The sequence below is a fragment of the Diadema antillarum genome, unplaced genomic scaffold (genome assembly GCF_040938485.1).
Source record: "Diadema antillarum isolate AM-2024a unplaced genomic scaffold, OU_Dant_1.0 seq00000113_RagTag, whole genome shotgun sequence".
Lineage (NCBI taxonomy): Eukaryota > Metazoa > Echinodermata > Echinoidea > Diadematoida > Diadematidae > Diadema > Diadema antillarum.
In genome coordinates, this window is record NW_027271197.1 from 242,935 (window position 1) to 268,153 (window position 25,219).

A 25,219-nucleotide genomic window follows, 5' to 3' on the forward strand; every position below is an offset into this window, starting at 1 on the left:
CTATTTATGGTTATCATTCAAATATACTGTGCCTTGAGAGTTTCTGGTTAAAAATATGGGCAGAGCGGTGACTTAAAAAAAAATACTGTTGGAGGGACCAAGGCCCACAGTTTTATCCAGAAACTGGAAATTAGACAGAGTATATTGCTTTATATTTTGGATTTAAAACAAAAATCCAAACATAAGGAGGGAGCATGAGGCGAGAAGTCGTGTGGTGAATGCGATGTTGTGGAGGAATCCTACAGTGACTGTGCGAATCAGGGAGTAATGTCACGTAAAAAGAAGCGAGCGGTGTCAGAATTGCTTTATGATGTCACAATTGTTTCGTTTCATTTCACTAAGTGACCCGACGAAGCAGCGCGCGATGTCACAAGTGTTCTGTGATGTCACAATTGTGTTGTGACATCGTTTCAGGAATAATGTACTTTTTGAAAAATATCATAAAAAGTGGCGTTATTTTCCATATAGTATATCGCGGAGGGTGAAGCATTGTCAAAATACACTTAATCACGCGTGAAGCTCTTTAAACCAATCATCAAATGATAAACTTTTTATCCAAATATCAAAACTATCTAAATGTTGTTTTGAGATGCTTCGCTACAGAACAAAATTGCTCTAAGATACAGAATGATATGACATACAGCGTAAAGGCTGCTGCTGCAGGAAGTAGCTACTTAACGAGCTGAAAGGGAAAAAAGGAAAAAAAAAACCACACACTCTGTGTACTTACGGACGAAAAACAGCCAAATCAGAACAAAACCAAAATTCTTACGTTCTTTGTAGCACACGAATGTGTGAGTGTCGTTGCAGTCCGAAATGACCGAATTCCCCGTTATATTCATGACGTAACAATGTGGCGACGAGACGTGGTCTGTCTGCTGGAAAACAAAAGACGAACAAAAAAAATTGATTTGTAGAGCAAAGACAAAATCAACAATAACAACTGATGAACTCTGAGTTGTTTTGCAACAGCGTATAGCCACCCTTATCTTAACTTCTTTTATTTGCTGTTTCATCAATGCAAAGAATGCCTACACATTTCGATCCCATATCGGTTATTTCCCTTTTCAACTTGAAACGGTTAAGGCTACCAAATAGCACTCTTCCCTCCATATTTCAAAGTCAACTTTCCATGTCAGATGTTTCTCTGGACAGTATTTTGTTAGGTATAGGGTAAGTGACCTTATCCCACAGCGATGCAAATTGTGATATTGTATAAGAGTCTTTTCGTATTTCTCTCCATATCAAATTACGCATTTTTCTTCGTTTCGTACGCAGCTTGATTCGATTATGTACAAGATGATGTATGTATTCATTCGTACTTTGTAAATCCTGCAAAGAAATCTTCCTCCTCCGCTTTTGGGCGAGAACTGAGCGAAAATGAGATTTGACGGTGAAATCATACTAATGAACGTTAGATATAGAGTCAACGTTAGTTTTGGTAACAAGGAGGACGATGGTGATAATAGTGGGGGTTCTAGTGGTGTGGATGTTGGCTATGATGATGGTGGTGGTGATGAAATTGATGACGATGATGGTGATGGTTATCAAGAAAGTGATGACTATGGACAACAGAAGCGTTGCCTATTACATCGGTAAAAAAGTTTACAGAGAAAAGGTGCTTGGAATAGTGATGGATGGTGTTGGTGGTGTTGGTGGTGTTTCTGGCGGTAACAGGCCTACGTATTAATGATAATAAGACCATGATAGTGTTGACAATTGCGAGGATCATTAGCTGAAGTTCTTGAGATGTGTTGTAATTTTAATGGTGAACGTGTGTGTGTGTGTAGGGGGGGGGAGATAAGTGATAATAGTGATAATTATGAAAGGGAAATTGGAGCACACCTTTTTAATCCAGTATGTGAAGTTGTCTATTTCACTTCCCAGAGGCTTTTTGACTGCAGCATTCTCGTTACCGACAAGATAGGCGCCCAGTTGACGACACTGGTAGCCAGCCTGGTCGTACGTTAGAGGTTCCCGTAAGTGGCGATAACACCTCTTCTTGTGGAAAGACCATTCTGGTGGGCACTTCTTTGCCCTGTCTTCTAGAGAAAAAAATATGAGAATTAACACACATACGTAAACACACATGCACTTATATCATGTTATAGTATCATAAGGATGATATGTCTTTTTAAAAGTGTTATATAAAATTTGACATTCCCGCTGCGGGAGTTATATATTCCCGAGAGGTTTTATTTCAGATTATAATTTTCATTAACATATTATCTCGAGAGGTAAATATAACTCCCAAAAGACTGCAAAGGGTTATATTACAACGATAGAAAATAGGCAATAGTCGTTATGTTACATGGTCTACAATAAAATACAAATCGTTTCATTCCAGCCCCGCCGGCAGGCAGTCAAAATTCTTGAATTATTTTTCCTTATGAAATACGTATACCCGACGCCACTGCTCGCAATATAACGATTTAGATACTCATTGTACCAGTCACGTGATTAGTGATTGCATTCTGACCAATCACTGACCAGTATTCATGTAGACCATCTAATGTTATTGAGTATGATATCATATCATATCATATTACAGTATGATTGATAGATTGATTATATTTGCCATATATCACACAACAAAAACAATAACAACAGCGACTGGATAGCCCATATTCAGCGATGCCAACATGACATCGCTGGTCTTGTATGGGATCCAGAACATCAAAATTATAAATACGATAATTTAGTGAAAATATTGATCACATGTACATTACTAGTACAGTGTAATATACTGTTAAATCAAATCATATTCTGAATATATCTCATTACGCCCAGTACTTTTGCTTGTCTTTTAGGTTGTCTTTTTTTTTTGCAAAAACGGATACCGATTTAACAAAAGGAATGTTACGTTGTTGGTCCAGCAAGTTACGTCGGCGACAAGAAAAAGAGTAGACCTAAAGCACTTTAATTAGAGTATATGTTTTTTCTTCTTTCAAAACGTTGTCTGCTCAGAGTTTGATTAGATTAAGATTTATTTTACTTGTAAGGATACAATGAATCGTCTGATAGCTTACCTTGTTTACTTACGGGTTTGTAGTGACATTTGACCCGGCTGGGAGAGCGCGCGCTGCAAGCTGTTTGTTCGGTAACGTTGGCATCCATCCGACACGACAGCCCGACGGGCGTACGCGCGCAAGTGACGTACGTGTAAGTGTTGTCTTCATCGCCGTCACCCAAGGGTGTGGAATTGTTGGTTGAAGATGCATAGTCCACATCACTCCACAGTCTGTACTCATCCTGCAGGTATATATACAGGAAAATCGCATAAAAATGATGTCTACATATCATGTTTCATGTTTGAACAACAACTCAAAATGTCGACTTAGTAAGTTGCACTTGTCGTCTACAACCTAGGGAGGCAAATCGTCTTACGCATCTCATTGTGTAGGGCCTATAAGAATACAATATCTACAATAACACGGGTTGAGATTGCAATTACTAAGTGCATGTACCAAATTGACAAAACATGAAAAAAAAAGATGTCACAGAAAAGTATGGAAAGTCATCTTTATATCCAAGGTAATCTCTCCAGCGTTAGCACAGTTCTACTTCCAGAGTGCCCTGCCATTATTATAGCCCCAACATTCCCAGGTACCCATCCATACACCTGTATCGAGAGGGACAAGCGCTGTTTAGGATTCGAATCCGGAACCTCTGCTAAAAAATTAAGTTTCTAATCTCCCATACCGCGGAGCTCTCATATTTTAAAACAAATCCACTGTAATATTATAATTTACTCACCTACCAGTGCCTACATGAACTAATTGTAATAAATGCAGGGTTTTCACCAAGATTTCGTAAGACACCTTTCCTATTATAGATTGCACAGAGTAGATAGGGTTTTTGCGTCCTTATTGATACATAATGGTATTTATATATGACATTTCATTTCGAGTGTTCCAGAACTGCAGTAGGCCTACACTGCGATTATTCTACTATGATCTGCAAGAAACGCAAGCATTGTTAGGACTCTAAATCGCCAGGTCGAACAATATTTTTGCTTTGAAAACTCGTGTGGAGAACTAAGATTTTCGTCAACATCTTTAGAAATCAACTTGAAAAGGGCATAGGGAGGATCATCTCCTTCTTCTCCCAGTGAATATCTTACGCTGAAAGAAGGTTAATCTGTGACAACACCACAGGTCTCTCAGGTGTGACACAAAGATTCGCTACTAATTTTCTCATGAACTGTCTGGGAAGTGTTAAAGCAGTGTATAAGGTGCTTAGTTTGTTCTAGTATGGATTATTTTACCCCATTACCAGTTATTCTTCACATATCTACTTCTATAATGAGTTGCATACACGTTATCAAACAGACAGCAGACACTTTCATTGGTAAATAGTAATTGGGAGTGTTGTTGGGTCTTTTAACTGGTGTATTGATGCGGAGTCGGATAAATGTTAGGATTAGACAGATCGATGCTTTACATCATCATCCAAGCAACTACGTGAAATGAGATCAGTGGATTAGATTATGTAAGGCTAATCAACTAGGCAATTACCTGCCCAGTGTTCCTCGACCCGAAGTAGACGCAGGCCATCTGATCACCTTCGCAACTGAACAGCGTGCTTTCGCCGCTCCCCGCGCATTCCCGGTTGTCGCTGTTCTCTTGTTCCATCTGCCTGGCCAGGTGACTAGAGTTCCCCTTAATGCGGAAGCACGCCGGAGAGATGGAATTGTTGTCCATGGCCTCCGAGAAGCAATCGCAGAGTCCTCGGCAACTCGGCAACCACGGCTACAGAATAGCAAGAACACAGGAGGAAAAAAAAAGAGAGAAGAAGATAACGTGTTAAATGGTAGCAGCAAAATGAAACTTTTGCGTGGCGTATTCTAATAGCATTTACGTTAACGCATTACTCCATAACACATTTACACAACTGCACTATGAACCGAAGTATGACATTCATTTTGGTAGAATTAAGATGACAATAAACAAGATTTGATATGTCATTGTGATTTGATTCGATTTCCATTATCTTCAGCACGGTATAAAGAGACTGCAGTTATCAGCTTCGAAGCTGCTTTTCAGCAAGGTGATGGATAAGAATCAACAGAACTGAATCATAGATAAACAATAACACAGGTACAAAAGCTTAAAAAATAATTGATTAGATACGACATAAAATAATGACATACAAATAAGCAAGTTAAAGTAGCAGAACAAATATCAAATTCAATTTAGGTGAGCATGGCAATGAAAGAGCATTATATGAGGACAAAAATAAGATTAAGACGGTGAGCAAATATTATGGGTAGTCAAAACAATAGCATCAATAAGTGAAATATTCTTTAAACTTCCCATAATCAATATGTCATTTTGAATCTTCTCTATTCTTGCATTGTGCACAGCGATACAATCAAAGGCATAACCAATACTTTGGATGAGTGTCATAGTATGCACATAACCTGAGAAAGAAGGAAGTCAAAACGATTTTATTGTTCGATTCTGTTGACATCATTGTTAGTATTCACTTGTCCTGTAGGTGTCCATCATTATGATACTGATTCTGAGTGCAATACTGCAGGCTTTGCAATCTGTGTCGATCGTCTTGACATAAAAGTGAATAACTTTAGATGTGCACATCAGCCTATTGCTTCTGCGATATGTGAGTGTTCATAGATTTTCAGACATTCCAGTGATCAAGGGGTTAACAGCCGCTATACAAAAGAGATTGAAATACTTCGTATAGTTTCTGTTTGATTGCATTTTTCTTTTATTCATTTGCAGCATTCTGTAGGTTCTGGATCATCTTCCGGAGATATGAACACAGGCTTTTCATTCGCGATGAAAGCTGTTAAACATTAATTAACAGGAAAAAAAAGGCCACCATCCACTTTCAATCTGTTTTTCTCTTGTGCACTTGCAAAGAACTAATTTCATCAGTAGCTTTTTTCCGTGTAAATAATTCGCTCTAGAGTGGTGTGACCGCATTCGAACAAGATCAGGGACCCGTTTCATAAAAAGTTGATATGATAGCAACTCTTGCTGGGATGATGATGACGTAATGATTTAACGTGCTCTACTTCATCCACGTGTATTTTTCTTGCTTATCTAAATGGTTGACAGAGTGCTGGGCTGCCGAGATTGTATAATTCATAAAAGACTGGATGCGAACCAGGCTGTGCGGACGGTCTATATGTTTAAAGATGTGCAGACCTGGTTGGGGGGAAAATGGAACGGCAGAAGCCTTTGTTCATTTAAAAGCTTGCACTCGCAGATTGTGGTAGGCGCTGACAGGGACTTGTCCTCCGAAAATACTGCCTCCATCGAGGGTGATGGTGAGTAGAGTCTTACGCCCCATCCATAGAGAGAGAGAGAGAGAGAGGGGGGGGGGGGGGAGGAGTTTTTTTTATTTTGTTCTGAGGCGTTTTTCTGTACTATGACTCGTACAGGTTTTTATTGAGGGGCATAGAGCTATCTTGTCCAAACTATTGAATAATCGAAACAAAACAGTGAGTTCTGGGGGGCGTTTCATCAACGAGTTCGTCGGAGTTTTCACCGACGAATTTGCTATCAGCCAATCAGACCAAGGATTTCATTAGCTTTTAACAGTTGTCAGTGTAAATCTTTGTGTCTGATTGGCTGATAGCAAATTCGTCGGTGAAAACCCCCCCCTGAGGTTTGCCATAATGTGTGTATGTGCGCGCATGTGTGTGTGTGTGCGCGCGTTTTGTTTATGTGTGTGTGTGTGTGCGCGCGCGCGTTTTTTTTTTTTTTTTTTTTTTTTTTTTAATTGACCCGTGAGACCAAGAGCCAAGAGGTTAAATAGTGCACTATACTTTAAATGCGCATCTACCAGTCCTTGGAGCATGCATTCGGAAAGGGGACAAAAGGTCATGAAATTTAGACCAGTCGTTAGAAAATTATGTCATGTGCATAGTAATTATTTAGTGGGCAAGATATACATTGGTGGTTACGTTGTGTCCGCAGAGAAGAAGTGGCCTTGGAAAGGAGTAATCTCTATTAATGGTCATTGCTGCATGCCCGTCGTATGACCGAGGGGTAACTCGACGGCCTTTTCTGACCCGTGCATAAAGTTAATTTGCCAGCCGACGAGGAGCCCATACTCTGTTTCAAACGAAGACCAAAAAAAAAAAAAAAAAAAAAAAAAAAAATCAACAACCAATAAACAAACCGTTCGCGACGAGCAGACGCCGGTCATCACTATCATACGGTAACTATATGTAAAGCGTGGGCTGAATATCATTGAGAACTGTGCACACAAGTGTAATGTTTTGACACATTATGTGTTTTCTTGGTATAATACATTATGAATGGTATCACGATGTTCTCACGTACCGTTATGTTCTCTTAATCTCTTTGCTTTCGCTTCCGGGTATAATTAGTTCGATCACGTACTCGTTTTCCAGTAATTTCGTCATAAATAAATGAACAGATGGATGGCTGAATGAATGAATGAATGAATGAAGTATAGGCTACATAATGTATGTGGGTCCTATACATATTTAAACACACACGTCATAACGAATGCATCAGTACCATAATAATAAGAGGGTTTTTTTTGTTGTTGTCCAGTTAAAGAAACGTATCAATTATTACTTTGATTCGCCAAATGATGGAAAGAGCGAAAGGATACGGACGTTTTTATAGCGGCAACTTTGCTTTCAAATAGTTACTATACCCTTAGAACTCCGTTAAGATTAATATCTATCAATAAGACTGCCAACATATCTACATATTAGCACGTTGACTGTCATTGGACATTTCCTGGTAACGGTCTTCATATAGGTGTAAGTATTAAGCGTAAAGAGAGTTATAATGTGCAGGTGTGTTTCAATGCTAAATTGACGGATAGCCCGTTTTCCTCTTTTCCCTCTCTCCCCTTCTCCCCATCTCTCTCCCTCTCTCTCTCCTCTCCCAACCCCTCACACACACTCTCTTTCCCTCTGTCTATTCCGACCTTCTTTTTTTTCTCTCCAGCTATATTTCTCTTCTCGGTCAGAATGCTGTCTGCCGTCGGAAACTCGCCATCGCTACGCCTCATTTGAGGCGACATGATGCCATTTTGGAAATTTTCTGAAAAAAACCCCAACTGAGCTGCATGCTATGTGGCCTTAATTTTCGGAGTTCAGCACTTTCAAGTAAAATATATTTTCCTGTACACTGAAAATTTCGACAGAGTTTTGGTGAAGGATGTATACTCTCTATTTAGTTTATTCAGTTAGCGGGTGAGTACTCATTTACAACTGGCGCGTGGAACTAGAACAGTATAGGTGTTGAACTTCAACTCTTGATGAACCTTCCTCGTAATCTTGGCATCAAGAATAGCAGTTGCAAATGATTTTTCCCTTCTACTACTAAGTGTCTGAAGTGTTCTCATATGACTTAGATTATCAGTTATTTCTAACCTTGGATTATGAATAGTGCTCAACAATACTTTATATAACAAATACCGGTCATAAAATGCATATTTGACACCCAACAAGGATGCTTTTTGGCAAATAGATATCAGATTATATTTGACCTGTTCAAGAATTCTTGAAATGATTTAACACTGCCAACAGACAATGACAGAATATCTACCAGCAAACAAGGGAATCTTCGTAATGATCGTTCAGAATAACAAGGGAAACTATATAACAAGCATGTTAAATCACGCTACGCATGCACTCCGTCTGATGTACTTCATGACATGTGTCTAATCGTAGAGAACCGGGCCAAGCAATGGAAGTCGTCTACTCGAATCTGATAAAAGTCCCGCCACAATCATGAGTAGAGAGAACCCCTTTATACCTCATCTGGGGCAAACTCATTTAGGATCGCGTGTTGCCGTCTGAGATAACACGATTTGGTGTCCAAGCGATTAAATTCGATGACAAGAAATGCAAATCGTTTCTTTCCCTCAACTTGCAGGACACCAATAGGACCATCGCATATATGATTTTAATGTTGTCAACAAAGTTTACTCAGTGTACTTTATAAAATGTTTGTTTTCACTGCAATTGCCCCATATATACTGGCCCATAATTTCAATCGGTGAAACTATTAAACCTATAAACGCTGCCGAGCTTACACTAAAAGTTAAGCAGGGTTTACATGATTGTAGACATATTTTAGTCGTATGATATATCTTGATTGATACAGCCAATCATACGACAGTTGTTGATATTCAATGAATATTCAATAGATTGATATTCGATGAACATTCAATCAATTGACGCTCAAATTGGTGGTCAATGAATTTTCAATCAATTTATTGATATTCAATCAGTCAGACTCGTTCATATTATGATGCAGATGGAATTTCGTGTATCATTAATTTCATTTCATTTTAGATCCACGGCATTTTGTCACAGTGCCCATGACTGTTAATATGCACGCTTGTTTTACTCTTGAAAAATTGCAGCACACACCATCTCGTCAAAATTTCCATCATCATGAAGATCACCGTTAATAAAACCAGTACATCATCATTTCTGTTATCATCATCGTCGTCATCGTCGTCATCGTCGCCAACATTCTTGTCATCACCATAAATATTCAATTGCGCTCTATCATAAATACGACACTGACTATTTGCTTTGCTGATTATATCGTAATACTTGTGTTCAACATTAAAAGCATTTTACTTAAAATGCAAACAGCGCACGAACTGACTACCACGCTAATTAAATGGAAACAGATAGGAATCTGGTAATATCCTGTCGCGGCGGCAGTGGTAGTGCACTAATGGGTGTAGGCCTAGGAAGCGGGTCTGCTGGACAACTTTATTAGCTCAACCCGTTAACATGACCCTCACAGCATTCACAAACGGTGTAATTGCACTTACGTTAAACAGGTAGAGACAGTTGTCGAATGTCTCCATGTGGACGACGAGTTACGTAAGCAGCAGCGGATTCAATACATGTTCACTAAATAGTGAGTATTATTGCGTAGATTATAGAGCGCCCTCCCTACGTGAGATCCGACTTGAAGCTTGCTCATGGAGCTCAGCTCCTTGGCTTACCTGCTCTTCACTGTCCTGAGGTCTTCCCTGCATGCTTTAACAATTTCGCAAGAACTGTCAATCTGTATTGCTGTATACCGGCTAGTCTGCTGTGCAGACATGTGAGTGTCAAGTTATGTCAACAGGACGCCCACTGGCTTTAATGTATGGTGACATCTGTTGACAATAATCAGTGGTAACTATGCAGGCTGTGACTGTGGTATACTTTCCCGGAGTTAAACACGACTGTGGTATACTTTCCCGGAGTTAAACACGAGGTGTTATGAAAGTTTTGATAGAGGCCATATTCCCCTGAACGCATTACGCGCTTTCCAAAAAAAACAACAACAACAAAAACAAACGATGACAAATCTCACGTGTAGCCTCTCCCATACCTGTACCTTTACTCGAAGAGTGTCACTACTATTACTTAGCCTCGAGCGAAAGATTTGCTTGTGTTGAGTGACGTAATGTCATGGGGTAAGCCTACTCAGCTCAGCAGGTAGGTTTCCGCGGCCTTTAAAGGACAAGTTCACCTTCATAAACATAAGGATTGAGAAAATGCAACAATGTTAGTAGAACACATCAGTGAAAGTTTGAGGAAAATTGGACAATCGATGCAAAAGTTATGAATTTTGTAAATATTTGTCTTGGAACCGCTGGATGAGGAGACTACTACAGCTTGTGAGTCATATGCGTACAACAGTATAAAGAAAATGTAAAAGAAAATTCAACATATTTTCACTTTTTTCGCATAATAAAAGAGCACTTGACTTGCCTCTTTCTAAAGGCAGGGGGAATAATATTACCCATAACATTTGTCGGTAACGAGTCAGGGGAATGTATACTTTTTTCAACAGATGGAATTTTGTGAAATTCTCTTTATATTTTCCTTATATATATTGTTGTACGCATGTGACATCTAAGTTATTCATACACTGCAGTAGTCTTCTCATCCAGCGGGTACTGCACAAAAACTTCAAAAATTCATAACTTTTGAACGGATTGTCTGATTTTCCTCAAACTTTCAATGATGTGTTCTATTAATATTGCTACATTCTCTCAATCCTTATGTTTATGAAGGTGAACTTGTCCTTTAACAAGCCTACTTCCTAGAACGTGCACCGTCTTTTATACACACCCATACACGCTCACACACGCTCACACACGCGTCATGATGTAGGAAATACAAGGTCAAGCGGCGCACAAATTACATGGTTCGTTCCTCAAGACACCTGCGGCGCACTAACAAGTGTTCCGTTTCAAATTATCAGACGTCAGGTCCCGTGTTGATCTAGATTTAAAAAAAAAATGTTGTCCATGGGTCCCTTTAATGAAGATATTACATAAAAGTATTTACATACTATATTATTATCTCGGAATGGTTGAGGCCGCTCAATGTAATATGAGAGACTTTCAAAGAGAATTAAAATCCATTTCAAGAAGTCGCTCAATTTAGTGCGTCTTATGAGCAAAGAAGTCTCTCATAAGACTTTCATAAAACGCCCCGGGGATCTTTCTATACTAACAGTTAGTTCCCCTTTCCCAATTTAACAAGTGCGTGGTGACGACACTGTTACAAATTCAGATGTAGATATGCTGCAACTGGATTGCGGTTATGATTGTATTATATTTCACGGAACTCAGACATTGTATTTATAATGATTATGTGACTGTCATAATATAACAAGAGGTAGAGGAAAACTTACGCCCACGGAATAAAGTCTATGAATACCTAGACCTCACGCACTCCAAAACCTTAACGAGGGCCTCTGCCAAGCCGATAAAATTAATCTATTTGCGTAGTGTGCATGAGACAACGTGTTATTGGCCAAAATGCATCACATTATTAACGAAGACAACATCATATTAAATCCATTGCAGCTTGCGGGGAGACGTCAAATGATCACTATCATCAATTTGCGCTTAAATCTATGATCATGCAGGCATAATCATATTTTCACACTTTGTTGCACATCATAATACCTTGCAGCCACAGAGAATCTGCACTTTGATAACAACCCATGTATCACTATAAAAAAAAAATAGATGCAGTTTTTTTTTTCAGTTCTGCAATCAGGATGGCCCCTACTCTTCTGGTTTCAATGAAAAATAAAATACAAACACATGCACACACACACACATACACCCACACACACACAATATAGCGTGTTCTCTTTCCTGCTTAGTACCAAACTATTGTATCCCCAGTCTCTGTTCACTCTTCACAGACAACAATATATCACGTGACCACGTGGTGATATCCATTAACGAGCGTTCAAGTTTCGCCATCCACCAAGCCAAGATATTAGCTAATTAATCCGTCTGCTAGACTGAAGTGTCTGGCCGGATCAACCAATTCGCGACAGGTCGCGGGAAAATCCATGTCGAACGATTTTCATCCATCAGTGCGACAACAGAGCTTTGAAGTACACTGTATTACGCAATATAAAAATGTCCTCCTACTCGGCATAGTTAATGATTAACGGCTTCTTTGGTTAGTACGAGACCGCATGATTTCTTTCATACTTAAGCTCCGTCACAAGAACAAAATGCAAAGGAATCAGCACGATTCGATGTTTCAGCAAGAATCATACTTTTTCTGGGGGATTTGTAAACATTTATTTTTCTCGTTGGCGGAAAGATAGAGAACGTCTATGATGAAAGATTGTGGCTTATGTGTTTTATTTGAGAAAAAAATATTTGCAGCAAAGAAGATATATAGATAGAGAGAGAAAAGAAATGTGTTCAGCTCCAAGTAAATCACAGGCTTTTTTTTGTGATAGCAATCAGAGAGAGAAAGCAAACGGTTCTTTATTTGGAGAAGTCTCTTCACGGCGCCATTGCTGTACACTCGGCTCTCCTTATTTTCCCTGGTAGTCGCTCTCGGCTGAAATTAAGTCGCTACCCTAAGTAAGCTATGGTATTATCTTAATGTGATTACTACTGAACCCCCCCCCCCCAACACACACACACCGATACGCAAACACACACACACACACACACACACACACACACTCAAGAACACAGTGATAAATCACACACACACACATGGATACATACAAAAGGCGCACTGATACGGACATACGCCAAATAGCATGATACACCCTATGTAGGTGTGGAATGATCACGATCTTAGGTAGATGCCAACATGTAGACCCCAAGTACGCTCTCGACGATAATGAAGTAGAACCCGTAAAACTGCTCATGAGAAATCGTGCACAGCTTCAAGATAATGAAGTATTAACATGCTTTGCAGCTTTAATACTTGATTGCTACGTTTCTTGAGTGAAGTCACTCATTTTGTCTCTGATTAAAATATGATTTTAGGAAGTTTTCGTTATTTCAGCAAATACATGTATGCGACTTATCCTGCATCTCTGCCCTTGCCAATGGATAGGAATATTAATTTTTCTTTCTTTGTTTTTCAGACTCAGCTTATACAGATAGTGACGTTTTGCTTTAAGTTTCAATTTAAAGAGCCGATATGACACTGCATTGGACAATGCATTGAAATAAGAACGTAAAAATTCTCACTTTTTAAATCGTTATCATAATTTCCTTCCTCCAATGTGTTCATTTGCTGCACCATTCCATGTGGTTTTGATTTTCGTGTTGACAATATCGGTTTGTTCATGCACTGCAGTGCATGACACTTTGTTCCTCTGCTCTCAACGCTTTGTACTTTTGGCTAATAGAGGCCCCTTCTGTTGATAAAAATGTCATTTTAAAGTGAGATCATATTGGTAAACGACACATGCTGCAATGTGGTGTGACATCAATTTGGGGATTAGGGTGGGGTTGGAGAGAGTGGTACTTTTTTATGGGGGGGGGGGACTTTTCCTTAATTAAGTCAACTCTCTATTCTTTCTAGCCGACCAAATACCAGTGTGGTAGCTTGACCTCGTTTCTCGCTCCCTGAATTCTTCGGTGCTGTTCAATCACAACGCTGATGTATACGGCAAGAAACAGATTTCACACTTGATGTTTAATGTCCGAAAAGGTTCGACGTATACCGCAGTTTTCTTGGCAGGTGGTTTTAATTCCCTTTGTGACGTAATCGGAGTGTTTGCAGGGAAAGATAATCCGATTGGCGTGATCTCGTCTTGGGGACCCGCGGGGTGTAACCCGGTTCTTGTGGGAAATATCCCGCATTGATTAACCTTGGGCTCGCGTGTAGTGACCAAAGTATAGCTTCGCTCACTGCCTCGCCATCCGGCGGTGTTAACGTCACGGCTTGCACAAACAATAACACCTTATTGCGACCTTGTCTTTCCCTGGAGAAGGATAAAAGCTCGTAATTCCTTTATTGAACCTTTCCTTATGTAAGAAAATATTCTGCCTTAGGCGGGTGGTCATCTGCCATTTTATTACCGTTCTATTTGTTGTAGACATCTAGTACCCCTATGCAAAGCAAGTTCGACGACGTTGTGTTCCCATAAGAGCAGTAAAGAAAGGTCCGCTGTACTGAAAGTGCAATATGATTAGGGTTAGGAAACTCATAACAAGTAATGCCCCATAAATTGCATCAACAATTATCATCATTCAATTGTTTTGCACGATCCACCAATTGATGACAGATATTTATACTACTGTGTCGTAGCCGACGGATGTTTCTGTTTTGTTTCTTCTTTTTTAATCGGCGACGCAGTGTCAGCACACACATGATAATGAATAAATTATGATTTTCTAGAAGAGAGGAGGTTATAGTTGTTGCATTATTGATAAAAACCAGAATATTCATCTGTAAATGAGTTGCACAATTACGAGCATCTGGTATCTTCACCTGTCTGCTTACCTAAACCAAATGTGTGCCTGTGAACTTTTATATCGAAATCACGTAAGACTTATATATAACAATCCCCAAATGCCCTTACATCGTTTAAGATTTTGATTATCTATCTATTTCCCAATTTGGCATGTCAGCAATTCTACTGACTAAAGTCGATTTGTACATAATGCTGTAAGAAGTGTAACTCATGTGTAACTCATGTAGCAAGACCAATTCTGAAATGCTTGGAGAAGTTCGGGAATGAATTATCTCACTTACCTTATCGGGAGATTCTGATTTTCCTTACATTTTTTTTTTTACTAGTCATTGTTAGTTTTTCGATAAATGCCCTGCGCTCGCCGCTATAACGGGCAGGAACCAACACTATACCTGTCGGAAGGAAGCTCGAAAGTCCAGTGGATACGACGCCTGTCTAGAAACCAGGAGTTCGTTGGTTCGAGTCCAACCTGAGTATGTATGCCCATGATTTTTATCATTGCTATTACTAATATACTGAATAATTGATTCTTAGCAAATAATGATAGTAGTAGTAGTCGCAGTGGATAGAAGTAGTAATAATGGTAGTAGTAATAGTAGTAGTAGTCGTAATAATGATAATAGTTTGAAAGCTTCAGAGTTCGTACGTGTTTCAGTCGTAGAACATTCAAAGCCTCCAAACTTCTAAGATTATAACCGAATCTTAATTCGCAAGACAATTCAGACGCTTAATATTTTCCTACTATTTCTCAGGTGTGAAATTTTGCCATTTTTTTCCCTCTGATTTTGTGCGGATGTGATTGATTGTTCCATCTAATACTTCACCAATGGAGAAATGCAGTGGAAAGCTGCAAATTTGATGACAAAACGATGACTTCAGCGAAATGCCGCCTGGATTTTTATTGGTCAGATGAAAGTACACGGCTAATTAGGTCCCCAAGATCGTCCATGCTTGGTGGATCCGTCAGGGTAGCGCACAAGTCTGTGCTTCCACTTTCCAAGATCTGCGCATGTCATTCACTGTGTGAGGTTGATGACGTCAGTCTAGAAACCCCCATCAACTAATTAGTCCATTAATGCTGCATTTTCACGGTCCTCGCGCCACAAATGGCAGAAACAACCAATTAGTTTATGGACTGCCTAGTGGGAGGGGTAAAATAATGGAGATACACAAATTTGATAGAACCTCGTTCTGTTTGCTCTTTTTTATATCGTACTAAGGACCAAGTTCAAACATTTGCATACTGTTGCATGTATACTTTTTTTTCACTTTCATGAACCCATTTCTGCCTCATACGTCCTCTTCCCTCTCCCCAGCTATGCCGTAACTCGTCTTTTATTTTCATTTTTTTCTCTACGTCTTTCTTTCCATTTTACCTTCCCTTCCTTACGTGTTTTGTTTCTCATTACCAAATCAACAGAGATTGGTAAAAAACCATGCGTATTTGAATCCGGATAAAGCTGAAAAACAACGACAACAACATATTTGTTTTGTAACGTCATCGGTCTTTCCTCAAGCGACTTCACGATGTATTATGAATCTTGTATAGAAAGTAAAAGTCGTGATCGTTAAAGAATGCCTGTAAATCACATCTTAATGGGCTAAGTTACTATTTTGCTTTGATAAACTGAAAGAGATTGCCATTTTTATCTTGTGTTTACTTTGTTGTCATCTCGGAACAGAATATTTACACGAAATTTATTTATTCCACTTATTCCAAACATTGATTTCAGTTGCCATGCCTTGGATTCCTGTACTCCAGCAAGATGGATTCTTTACTGCTGCGTAAGCAACCCGGATGCTTTAGTGCATTGGTTTTGAATGGCATCATTTCTGCTATATGGTGCTTTTTACGGTGTCTACTAAATCACAGTGACTTAAAGATGCCAAGCAATATAAAAACCCTTGATACACTTCCTCAATATAACCTTATTTTCATATCCGGTGCTTTACCTCGGTGGTGGATGGATTTCTGTAAATCCATTAGATAAGCAGCTTAAACAGTGGATAAAAAAACAGCAGCATACAGGACATTATTAGCAAAAAATAACCTAGACACGTCTAAAAATTTATTGGAAAAAAAAGTTTCAATATGCATTGCATCAAGAGAAGTCGTGATGAAAAGCAGATGTTAAAGATACCCAAGAAGGACGGTGAGCTGTGGACTTGATAGCAAGACAGACGCACTTCTTCGGCCTAAGCCAACTCGGTGAGTTGGTTCAGTCAGTTAGCCTGTCTTCCTTTCAATCAAAATGTCTCGAGTTCGAGTCCCGTTGAGTCTAGCCAGGGAGGTGACTTCCCACTTCCCTGTTCTAGCTGAGCTCTGTTGCTTGTAATCATGTTGTCCCCTCTAGTAAGAGACAAAAACACTCTGTCCCTCGGGTAGGACGTCAAATGGAGTTCCCGTGCGTGCGGGAGTAACTGTTCACCCACGTACGTAAAAGATTCCACTTCACTTCCGCCACTTCAAAGAGCTGGATGCAAACACTGTGGAGTGTTCCTCCAACATATCATATTATACCCATGCGCCAGAAAACGGGCCAATAATGCCGACTCCTTGTAGTTTGCCTCAGGTGTGTGGTAATAGTCAGCAAACAGCATCAACCAGCTAGTCACATCGCACCTTTTTTGAGAAAGAGAAGAAAGTTCACATGCATTTGCTGCGACAAACTTTTTTTGTTTCACTTTTACGCTACTCATGCACACATAATAGGCACAAGGAGCAGCTCTTGCTGCAATGCTTCCTCCACTATTACCATGCATCGGCACTATCATAATCATCGCCATCATTGCTAGCGACATGAACGCCACAACACAGCGCTACCAACTTTTTCTCATCACCATTCCCAACACCATCAACACCGCCGCTACAATCACTCACCTCTAGAGCCAATTATAAAGAGCATTATCGTTTCTACCTTCTTACCATCTTAATAACCGTTTCAACTGCCGCTAAAAACATCCACTGTCTTAGCAACCATCACCACCTCTACCACCGTCCCCACCACAAACGTATCTGCTTATCATCAACACAGGCCCCATCAATATCCCTCTCTTTCTGTCCCAAGGCAGTTATAAACTCAGCATCTTAATGTCAGCAGTTGGACACGGAGGATGCCCTCTTATTCTCCATTACTGCTGTGTATTATGTGAGTCAGTATCACAAAATGTAAGCTCCAATGTATCAGTTGACGTCATTCACATTAATTCGCTGTAGACAAGAAAGAGGGAAATAAAGATCACGTTTATTTTGGTCTTCTCACTTTTCTTTTCTGGTATTTTCCTCACTCTTATCTGTTTCCACATTCTTCTTACGTGTGACATGGTTAAAGTGTACGGTTGAAAGATGCTTTCCTGTTCATCCGATAAGGAACGTCACACATCTCATAAGACGTGTATGCTTTATCAACGGAACCTGATAAAAAAGTCATGACGCAACTATAAGAGCAAGCGCAATAAATGCTGGGGGGGGGGGGGGTAATGATACTGTGATTCTAGTGGTAACGCCCCGAAAAGAAACAGACCAGTTGTTGGTAAATATAACTGCGCAAAAAGAAGCGAAGAAGATAAATTTAGGCAGAATAGCACCAGCGACAACGCAAAATAAGATGGTATTGTTCAATTTCTTGAAATTCTTCCGTCGAGATGCTTTCATTGCAACTGATTGACAAATTGCCCTGCATCGACGTGAATAAATAAGCTTTGAATTGATCAGTGTTTTAGTAGTAGACATGACAACAAATCAAGGGCGTACATACTCAAGCGGGATGTACGCCCGCTCGAGTATGTACGCCCATGATATTTTGTCATAGCTACTACTAAAACACTGATCGATTCAGTGCTTATGTACTTACGTCGATGCAGGGCAATTTGTCAATCAGTAGCAAAGATGGTATTGCTTGTCAAAAACGTTCATATGGACAATACCAGAACCAAAACAAATCGCTTTATATGGTATAAATAAAGCAACAGCTGTGCGAGCAACATGATGTCCAGTCACGCCAGTGGAAACAACTGAACCGAAAAGAAACAGGTGAACGATGATATCTAGACCTCCACTTATGGCAGACGTACACAAATGCTAAATGTCTGAGGTGTGTCACCTTGGATTTTTGTTTTCGTGCTATGCGTGTGCAGAAGCCCGATCTGTCCTGGTCGTGTCGTGTGGTGGAGAAAGAATTCTCGTGATACTCGAAAAGATTTATGGCATGCCTACAGTGTCCGGTCACGTGGAATCCTGGCCCAAACCATTTTCATATCTTATCCCGAAAGCAGGATAAAGATGTGTGTCTCTGTCTGTGTAATCTCCTTCCGTCCTACAACGTAGTATGTGTTTTGTAGAAATCAGTCTCGTTTAGTCATATATATATATATATATATATATATATATACATATATATATATATATATATATGTGTGTGTGTTTGACGTATACAAGGAGAGAGAAAGAGAAACAAATGTTCAATGTTATACAATATTGATACTTAGACATTTTACGCTGCTTCTTATTACGTAATATCGCTTGGTACTGAGCAAAGTATTCTAATATACTGTATAGGATTACCATTATCATACCAGCACTCTTGCATCACTTGATCTGCAATAAATTCCTTTTTTTTATGACACTGATATGAAAACGTCCGACAGACTGATAAAAAGAGAATGTAAAAGTTGAACAGCTCGCCGCTAAACAAGAAATTATTACTCTTAAGGATAACTTAATAGTACAGGTTACCCTTACTTTCTTTCTCTTTCTGCTGTTATGTTTATGACGGGGAAATACGACGTACCAACAATTCAGGGCTTTTATATTTATGTTTAAAATCAATTATTTATACCTGTAATGGAAAAAATGCACTTTGGAATGAATGCTGTATTTCGGTGACAGAATACCATTCGTCCTTGACAAAATGACTGTAGATTTTCTTCTTTATTTATGATTGTGGAGCCATCAATATAGTTATTTCATCTTTATGAGATATAATTATTATAATCAGAGAGTTTGTGGTGCAAATATGTGATTCGATGATTTCAAAACAAAACAAAGAACCCTAATATCAAACAAACAGATAACAGCACAAATATCGAAGACGTCGTCAGTACACTGGAGTATCTTTAAAGTGTAATCCACATGGGTTGAGAGCTAGTAGCAAGGTTACTTTGAGAGAGGTCACAGTGCTTTTATTGGAGCGGGCCTACGGGGTGTGAGGGTCACCAAACAGGTGCAGGCCTAAGGTTACGAACTGTCATAATACAGAATGCATGCCAAGAGAAGGTTTCAAGCCTATGGCCATAAGGAGCAAACACCGAGACAATCGGTTCTCTTCAATCAGATTTGGACAAATTAGGTATTCTTAACGGCTTCAGCTTTTGTTTTGCTACTTACAAAAAAAAAAATACATTAATGCATATAGACACACCCTCCCACACATAAGCATTCATATATCAAAAATAATACATCTATGCATTCATGTATATACACACATATAAATTGATATAATAGATGAATTTAATGATACATTTCTTTATATATAGAAACATATTACTATACATTATGTTAAAGTGTACATTGATCTTGGTTTTCGATTATTCTTTTCTAAACATTTCATTTTGAAGCATGGGTTCTACACTTGTTCTAAATATGAAATTATGTAGGTTGAAAAAAGGTATCAAAAGAACATAGTAGGCAGAAAGCAGAGAGGAAGGGAAACTTCAAGTAGGATATAATCACTGATATCCGTGCAAATTTCACTTTCAAAGACTTTTTACCCTGCATTGTTTTGTGTGTATCCCAGTTTATGCTTGTTAGTTCTAGTTCATATTTCTTTCTTGTTTCAGGTTTTTTTCGCAACTTTTCTTCACCAATGTTAGAAAAAACAACAACAACGGTGAATGCTTTCTAGAATACATAAAGGAAATTAAATGAATGGGAAGTCCATTTTATGACTGGGAGCACAGAAATAAAGAGTATACATTGTCTCATGCAATAAAGGAGAGTGCAAGAATGGAAAAAATATGACATTTTTATGTAAACGTCGAGGGCAATAAACCTCGCTATAGCCCGTTGCACACGTCACGCTAGGAGGCTCGTGATATGAATATAGTGCAGTGTTTGCACAAAGTGAGCAAAGACAGTCCTATGTCATATTCATGCAAAGCGGTCATATCAGAACATGTGACGTCGTTAAGCCATCCCGCTAATTAGCGCTAAATCACTAATGGTCGGACGAGATGCTATCAATTGCCCTAATGGCCGAAACGGGCAAAGTACAAACAATATTTCTCAAACAGATCTGTCTGCAAGCTCTGGGCGTCTGGTTTTGTTTTTATTCTGTTAAGAACTCTCCCCTCAAACCCTAAACGTTCCCACAACAGTTTTTTTTAATGTTTTTTATGCTTTTGTTTTTGCCCTCTGGAGAGCTCTCTTTCTGTTCATACTCTATGATCTTCCAAGTAATACTTATGAACCCACATTTTACAACCCGCAAACGCAGACACGCGCGCACACAAAAACACTGCAAACCCGTTTTGCCATTCACACACCCACACGCCGGGATAGGGCTTATTATACAAAGTATGAATGTATGAAACGGTTTTCACAGGACTTATGCTATTCGTCAGGACTTCCACTGTTAGGCGCGCGTCTACGTTAAGAAGTATAATTATTCCACGACATCTTTAAAACAAACACACACGTACACATACACACACAGACACTATAGGCCTACAAAAGAGCGTTCATGAATGGACCGATGAAATGAAATAACGCATATTACACCATGTGGGTGAAACCGATGATCGACACATCTTGCAAAAATCGGCAAGCCAATCAACTACCTTTAAAGGTAAATTACATCCTAATTATACCTCATCGTGCTGCTTTGTATAAAAACAGACAAATCAGAGAATTAGATCTCTGAAAAATTGGGGATAAAAATCGGACACACAAAAATGTTAGAACTGTTAAAGTGTAAAGAGTGTGACAAATTTGTGACGTAAGCGTCAGAGCAGTTCTCCATTTGATTTTCATACAAAAATTCACCAACTTTTAAATTCTCTTGACTTGTTCCTTGTATGACAAGTGCAATACGTTTTTGTGTGTCCTCCTCAGCGGAAAAGTGTAGGTCTGTGCTCAAATTTTGAGAAAAAATGAAAATCAGTGAAATTTTGTGTACAAAACAAGATGAGAGCTGCTCAACACATCACACATATCACACAGAGTTACCAATCTGCTACTCGTACACTACCTAACTTTTTTTAATGTATCCATGTTTCTCAAAAGCTTTCACTGACTTTATACTTCTCTGATTTTTCTATTGTCATACGAAGCAACATAATAAATTGTCAGGACGGACCTTCCCTTTAATGCTGAGAATTCATGCTGAGAATCTTTCATCATCTCATCTTCTCATTTAGACAATCAAAAAATCATCAACACACAACAAAACACACAAAAGGGAAACGTTTTTCCCCTTAATTCATGTTGGATGTCATTGTCCCTTCCTGGGCTTCCTTCTTTTAAAACCATCTTGATATCTCAGAGATGAGAACCACTTCAGGCTTCTCTCTCCCCCCCCCTTCCTCAAATGATGGCCCCAAGGATGTTCCGTCTTCTTCTACTCCTACTCCTTCCCCAATGTTCCCCATCGGTCAAACAGACAAATATCCCCGAGATGAGATAACCACTCAAGGTGGGGGAGGACTCAAGAGTTTCAAACTGCTGTCATGCAGCCTCAAAATCTCTGTCTGATTTTAAGACACTCAGTTTTCTTTTGTTTTTGTTTTGTTCATGTTGTTTCACTATGCGGTAAAATGGTAAAGCACTTTACTCTGACAGGAATAACAAATTTGACGCTGCGACCTCTGGCGTACCAAAAAAAAAAGTTCAAGCGATTTTGCTTTTAAGGCATGACAACTTCAAATTTCACCTTTTCACTGATGAATTCGCTTAGACAAAGGAAACGCAAGTCCCTTAACGTGACGAAAAGAGATGAAGACAAACTAGCCAGTTTTACTTGGACCCCCCCCCCCCCCCCATCATCGCATTGCGTCATGGTTCTTGGTAAGGTAAAATGAAATTCGGCGATGCCGAAATCTAATCCATGCAATCGATTTTGCAGAGCGTTCAAACTGCTTTAAGAGACGTGGGCGCAATAATGAAGCAACGCCTGGAAAACAGAATATGCCCCGATGTATCATTTTACCGCGAATTTATACCGAATGTGACTGTCACATGAAAAAAAAAATAATTAGGAAGTTCAAGGATCTCAGGACGTCAAGTTCAGGACTTTGGAGAAAGGTCACGTGTGAGGGTAAAAAGAAATGTCGAGCTCAGAAAGTTTTACTTTCTTGAAGCTCACGAAGGTGGCAGCGCCACAACGGGTTACCGACAACACGACACTATCCTCTGAATAGATGGGAAATAAGGTATCACGTACCTGGCTCTGTGGAAGGTCGAATTTTGGACATTGGTTGTCCTAGTGAAAATATATAGTTATTGGGCTATTAAAAGGAGAACAACATATATGCAACATATTGCTGTTAATTTTCATTTGGATTGGCCAGCAAAATGTAAACAAATCTGTAATATGTATTTTGCTTGATTGATTCTTGGTTCCGTAATCAAATGTCGCGCTCTTCTTCAAAAGAGCTTCCTCCTTTTAAGATACACGGGAATATCTCGTTAATAGAACTCAGAAACAAAACAAATGATATTCTATTCGACATTCCTGTAAAGTGAGTTGATTACCAATTCAAACACGGGCTCCGTTTTCAACATTTGTCCTCCACATTCGGACAATAACTGATTTTGTATGCAATTGTACAAGCCCTTGTACAGTATTCAGAGATATTCCCGAGGGACCGCTTTTTTTGCCTCCCAACCTATTTAGTCATTCCTGTCGGGGGTTATTTTATGCAAAATCATATTTTGTCCCAGAAAACAAAACAAAACGTGCTAGCAGTCAATCACTCTATGGAAGCAACTTGGCTCTAAAGTTTTCATTTCACCGTCTCATTTCCCAGCACCTGTTTATCATTATTATTATTTTTTTATCATTATTGTTATTATTATTATTATTATTATTATTATCATTAATATTATTTAACGGGCATTGGTAAGGAGATAACTCTACAGAGTATTAATAGGCTTTCTTTACATACTCTGTATTTTATCAATACAATACAATTTTACAACATCAAGATTGTCTGTGTGAGTGTGTGTATGTATGTGTCTGTGTGTGTGTGTGTGCGAATATAGAACTTCCGAGCATGTCGATGTATCCTCATTTTTAATCAATCCTTCGTTTTTCTCCCCTCTTCTCACTCTCTAAAAAGAGAGTCTGTTTCAAGAGAAATTAAGTAAGTCCGTTGTTCTCATCATTCGTTCTTTATGTTAATTGTTGTTTTGCTTTTCCACTTCTGCTTCTTCTCTCCATCTTTTTTTCTTTTTTCCCTCTTTCTGTTTACCAGCAGTGCATGTCGAACGAAGCACTTAATCTCATATTATGTTGGCTCAAAATAACGAGTAAAAAAGTGATAGGATTTCCCCTCTGTCTTCAAGCTCTTTTTCGTCTTTGTTTTTAAGTGGAGGCGAGATCTCAAAATGTCCTTCTTTTGGTACAGCCTACAATATACCTGTACAATTCACAATCACTCCTCCAGTTGTTTTTTAATGCATGTTTCATTTTGTTTTGCATTATATTCTTCTCCTTTTTCTCCAAATCCATCTTCACCGACATGCCGTGAAGAATGCATTCATATTATGATGATAGTATTAGTATAATCGTCTTATCTTCGGTAAAGTTTTCAGAAGCGACGTTTCTCCAGAGGCATGAGAACTGATGAAGGCAGTGCACCAAATCCCCGCAGCTAATGAAGGTACGAGACGGTAACCTAAGTCAACAGAACTAATGCATTTATTGGCGTCCAATAAAGCGCCTTTAATAGCCAGCAGCCAACATGATATACGACATAAACGGGCACGCTCATTTTTCTCCCTCGATTATATACGGTACGAAACCATAACGATCACTGCATGGCATAAGGTGCCTCGGGCGAGTCATTGGTGGGATGTGCCGCGCAGATGACTAGTAACTGCCTTACCTATAAAGGAAATCTTTGAATTGCAGACAGATTTACTCAACTCTTTACACCTACAAATCGGAAAATGGACGAGAGACAACGACGGAAAGGGCAAAGCTACAGAAATATAATAAGTGATAACTGAGGAAGACGACGAAGAAGAAGATGACGATGAAGAAGAAGAAGAAGAAGAAGAAGAAGATGATGATGATGAAGAAGGAGGAGAAATGACGAAGAGGAAATGAAGAAGAAGAAGAAGAAATGTTGAAGAAAGAACAAAGGAATATAGAAAATTAAGAGGAAGTAAGATTAGATAATTAACAGGAAGAACAAGGAGAAGAAGAAGAATCAAGGAAAGAGAGAAAAAAGAGTAATAGCAATCAACTGAAATTTGCTTTATAGCC

General features: G+C 39.1%; 1 pseudogene; it reads right to left on the minus strand.

The window, feature by feature from the left end:
• The window catches only part of LOC139727045 (uncharacterized), a 136,818-nt pseudogene that overhangs the window by 47,405 nt on the left and 64,194 nt on the right, over positions 1-25,219 (minus strand).